The 5000-nt window shown below is 66.8% G+C and overlaps 2 non-coding genes across 2 annotated transcripts in view; both read right to left on the bottom strand.

Annotated features, from left to right (window-relative positions):
• LOC144489733 (28S ribosomal RNA) overlaps window positions 1-44 on the bottom strand; it is a 3775-nt gene extending 3731 nt beyond the window's left edge. Inside the window, exon 1 of the ribosomal RNA XR_013497035.1 lies at window positions 1-44. This exon is cut by the window's left edge and continues 3731 nt beyond it. This is a non-coding gene — a ribosomal RNA (28S ribosomal RNA).
• A 1260-nt stretch (window positions 45-1304) lies between these two features.
• Window positions 1305-1458, bottom strand: LOC144489731 (5.8S ribosomal RNA). The gene has a single exon (XR_013497033.1). It is a non-coding gene; the product is annotated as a 5.8S ribosomal RNA (ribosomal RNA).
• Between the last annotated feature and the right edge of the window lie 3542 nt (window positions 1459-5000).

The following is a 5000-nucleotide window of genomic DNA, read 5'->3' on the forward strand; positions in this document are numbered from 1 at the left end:
AATATGCTTAAATTCAGCGGGTTGACACGTCTGATCTGAGGTCGTAGGCAGCAACGAGTGCTCTGGCCGGCCGGTCGTCGGCGCCTCCACGCGCTTCGGGCGCACACACAGACACACACACGTACGCGTGCTCGCAAGTGCGCGCCGTGCTGCGCAGCGGATGCACAGGCACGGACACACACGGAACGCACACGGTACTGCGAGCGCTGCGTGCCCCCTCGCACTCGGCGCCGGACCGGGCTCGGCACGTCAACTGTTCCAGAGAATCGTTTGCGGCGAGGCGTGCGCCCACCTCCACGGTAACGGAAAGCAGTGCTGCTGGCGGGGTCGCGGTGCGACGGCGGTATCGAGCGAGAGAAAAGCAGGGCCGTGGGACACACAGCCTGCCGGAGCGAAAGGCCAGACGCCAAGGACGAAGCCGGGCGGCGGAGCGCACGGGCTGCAAGCGGCGGGTGGCCACGCCGCGGCCAGGACAGCACCTTTCACGTAGAAGACTTCGGCGGCAGCAGGACACGGGGAGACACCGGAGCGAGGACCACACGGCCAAGTCGGCTCTGCGACGATTCGAACCCAAGGCACACGTTGAACGCGGGCGCAGGCACATTGCCCCAGAACCGCAACGGCAGAGGGTGGGCTGCGGAGTGTGGAAGGAGCCGCAGCTCCAGCGCAACACAAGCAACGACACCCAACCGCCACGGATTCCCACGACAAAAATGCAAGCACTCGCACGCGCAACAGAGGGAAGAAAAGCACGGCACGACCGAGCACCGATCCAGGCATCAAGCGTCACACGCGTCAAGCTGCCGTCCTCCACGCGACGGCACTGAACGGCCACGGCAACCCACCGGCAGGCAACCGAGCACGGACCACGCGAGGCAACGTGTCCGGAGACGTCCAGCGGACAGTCACTCCACTCTCTCACTCTCTGTGCCGGAGCACCCAACCGAGCCAACTCTTGCGGATCCTTCCCGTGGACGAGCCACACACACACATCAACAGAGAGTCAACCCCCCTGGCCCGAGCCTAACGGAAGGCACACACGGTCCCGGCAGCGAGGCAGTCACGTTCTCTCTCTCTGGCAACCCGATGACAGCCGTGCCGGCGACCCCGAGGTGGCTGGGCCAGTGCGGGAGCGGGCAGTGCCGACGAGCCCGGAGGCGGACGCCGGCACCCAAGAGGTCAAGCTCTCCGACGCGGATTACTCTGGGTCTGCACTTAGGGGGACAGAGAGGACGGCACCTCTGCGACACCCCAGCCGCGCTCTTCGGCGCACGGATGCGCGCGAAGTGCGATTGATTGTCAAGCGACCCTCAGACAGACGTAGCCCCGGGAGGAACCCGGGGCCGCAAAGTGCGTTCAAAGTGTCGATGATCAATGTGTCCTGCAATTCACATTAATTCTCGCAGCTAGCTGCGTTCTTCATCGACGCACGAGCCGAGTGATCCACCGCTAAAAGTTGTATCGGGTTTCGGATCGGTTGCCCGATCCTGGGACGCGCAAAACGCTCCCCCGCCGACGTGACGGTGGAGCCCCAGCCTGGCGCGTACCACGGCGTGAGCCCGGAGGCGCACGCACTCGAGCGACAATCAAGCGAAAAAAAGGAGGAATCAGGGCGCTCGCAGGCGTTGAGTGCCGGCGTGGGTGAGGGGCCGGGGCCCGCCACGCGCCGTCACGCCCCGCAACAGCCAGAGGCAGAGTTCTCTGGTGTCACCGTCTGGCGGTAGGCTCGAGAGTCGAGGCGAGGCCGCAGCGGACTGAGTCGGGTGCAAGCCGCGGAGGACAGGCCGACGCTACGGGCGCAAGCCGACCCCGCACGCCCCAACCTCGGCGGGCTGGGGAAGGGGGCGCGGCGGAACGCTCGCAAGCGCGGCTGCCCCCGCGGACAGGCACATTCTCTCGAACGCGGTGGACGCTCGCTCAAGTCAGCACGAGACCAGACCGGACCGACAGGCGGACAACGAATCTTTAAACCTCGCACCCACCCTCCGCACACGGGTGCCGGAGGAATGGTGAGCATGAACAGGTACCCCTCACCGGGCTTTGAAGAGAGTGACTAGAATGCGACCAAAGCTTCACCGCGGCGGGAGACAAAAAGGCCCCTGACTGCACCAGAACGTCTCCCTGCGGAGTCACACAGTGGCCGTTCACCGTGGTCCCGTCGACAAGCCGCCAGGACAAGCACCCAAGCCCGCAGCAGCTCTCTTCGTTTCAACTGCGGATGTAATGCTGCAAGGCGGTGGCAAGGTCACGTCGCAGCCCGCAAGCCGTCGCCAAGGCGAGAGGAAGACGGTCCCCACAGCGGGCACACACAGACGGACGTGGAGCACGGGGCGGCGGCCCACAGGTGCGCACACGCGCCGTGCCGAGGATCGGTGCGGACGCCGGTGACATCGCACCCGGCAGAGCGGCTAGGCAGAAGTCGCTGCGGAGGAGGAGCACCGTCGGCGGAACGGTCTGCTGGCGGGCGAGGGACCAAACGAGCAGCTAGAACGGGCGGAGTGGACCGGACTGCAGAAGCGGAGTGAGTGCGTGGCTGACGCCACCGTCTCCCTCCGAGCGTCTGCTCGCGCCGGCCAAACCGCCGAACCGCTGAACGAAAGGACCGCATCGTCCCACGCAGGCAGGCCGGCCGTGTTGCCGTGCGTGCCCCCACCTCTCGGACGGACTGCAAAGACACCCTACGAAGCCAACGGCGAAGCCCTTCCAACGGCGCAGGCGTAGCGTGTGCGGCACCCGCATGGACTTGCCGGCGTGCAACCGAGCGTGTGCGTGCTCGTCGGTGGCGGCGCCCGCGCGCCGGCCCAACCGAGTGGGACCGAGATCGACGTCGCCCGGCTTCGGCGGAACGTGCGTACGGGTGACCAGGCCCGTTCGACGGGTACGGCGAAATTGTCGGTGTGACCTCCCACCCGCGTGGGAGGCGCCAGCGTCAGTACGGGCCACGGCCCCGGGGCCAACCCCCGTGAGGCTCTCCTGCCTGGCCCAACCGGCGCAGCCTTCGAGTTCAAGGAGTGACGGGCCGCCCTCCCCGGAGAGGTGGCGGGCCCCCGGCCGACAAAGATCCTTCACAACGTGTTCACCAACAGAAACCTTGTTACGATTTTTATTCTGTGTTACGGGTTTCGGTTCGGGCCCCCGGAGAGGTTGTCCGATACCTGGCCCCGGGGCCGGCCCCCGTGAGGCTCTCCTGCCTGGCCCAACCGGCGCCAGCCTTCGCGTTCAAGGAGTGACGGGCCGCCCTCCCCGGAGAGGTGGCGGGCCCCCGGCCGACAAAGATCCTTCACAACGTGTTCACCAACAGAAACCTTGTTACGACTTTTATACCGTGTCGGGTTTCGGCTCGGGCCCCCGGAGAGGTTGTCCGATCCTGGGACGCGCTAAACGCTCCCCCGCCGACGTGACGGTGGAGCCCCAGCCTGGCGCGTACCACGGCGTGAGCCCCGGAGGCACACGCACTCGAGCGACAATCAAGCGAAAAACCTTTCTCGGAGGAAACAGGGCGCTCGCAGGCGTTGAGTGCCGGCGTGGGTGACGGGCCGGAGCCCGACACGCGCCGTCACGCCCCGCAACAGCCAGAGGCAGAGTTCTCTGGTGTCACCGTCTGTCGGAAGGCTCGAGAGTCGAGGCGAGGCCGCAGCGGACTGAGTCGGGTGCAAGCCGCGGAGGACAGGCCGACGCTACGGGCGCAAGCCGACCCCGCACGCCCCAACCTCGGCGGGCTGGGGAAGGGGGCGCGGCGGAACGCTCGCAAGCGCGGCTGCCCCCGCGGACAGGCACATTCTCTCGAACGCGGAGGACACTCGCTCAAGTCAGCACGAGACCGGACCGACAGGCGGACCACGAATCTTTAAACCTCGCACCCACCCTCTGCACGCGGGTGCTCGAGGAATGGTGAGCATGAACAGGTACCCCGTACCGGGATTGAAGAGAGAGTGACTAGAATGCGACCAAAGCTTCACCGCGGCGGGAGACAAAAAGGCCCCTGACTGCACCAGAACGTCTCCCTGCGGAGTCACACAGTGGCCGTTCACCGTGGTCCCGTCGACAAGCCGCCAGGACAAGCACCCAAGCCCGCAGCAGCTCTCTTCGTTTCAACTGCGGATGTAATGCTGCAAGGCGGTGGCAAGGTCACGTCGCAGCCCGCAAGCCGTCGCCCAGGCGAGAGGAAGACGGTCCCCACAGCGGGCACACACGGACGGACGTGGAGCACGGGGCGGCGGCCCACAGGTGCGCACCCGCGCCGTGCCGAGGATCGGTGCGGACGCCGGAGACATCGCACCCGGCAGAGGGGCTAGGCAGAAGTCGCTGCGGAGGAGGAGCACCGTCGGCGGAACGGTCTGCTGGAGGGCGAGGGACCAAACGAGCAGCTAGAACGGGCGGAGTGGACCGGACTGCAGAAGCAGAGTGAGTGCGTGGCTGACGCCACCGTCTCCCCCCAAGCATCTGCTCGCGCCGGCCAAACCGTGGAACCGCTGAACGAAAGGACCGCATCGTCCCAAGCAGGCAGGCCGGCCGTGTTGCCGTGCGTGCCCCCACCTCTCGGACGGACTGCAAAGACACCCCCACAGGGCTGTGTGCGACGCCAACGGCGAAGCCCTTCCAACGACGCAGGCGTTGCGTGTGCGGCACCAATGCCGAGGATCGGTGCGGACGCCGGAGACATCGCACCCGGCAGAGGGGCTAGGCAGAAGTCGCTGCGGAGGAGGAGCACCGTCGGCGGAACGGTCTGCTGGCGGGCGAGGGACCAAACGAGCAGCTAGAACGGGCGGAGTGGACCGGACTGCAGAAGCAGAGTGAGTGCGTGGCTGACGCCACCGTCTCCCCCCCAAGCATCTGCTCGCGCCGGCCAAACCGTGGAACCGCTGAACGAAAGGACCGCATCGTCCCAAGCAGGCAGGCCGGCCGTGTTGCCGTGCGTGCCCCCACCTCTCGGACGGACTGCAAAGACACCCCCACAGGGCTGTGTGCGACGCCAACGGCGAAGCCCTTCCAACGACGCA

Source organism: Mustelus asterias, unplaced genomic scaffold (assembly GCF_964213995.1).
Source record: "Mustelus asterias unplaced genomic scaffold, sMusAst1.hap1.1 HAP1_SCAFFOLD_2482, whole genome shotgun sequence".
In the NCBI taxonomy this organism is placed as follows: domain Eukaryota; kingdom Metazoa; phylum Chordata; class Chondrichthyes; order Carcharhiniformes; family Triakidae; genus Mustelus; species Mustelus asterias.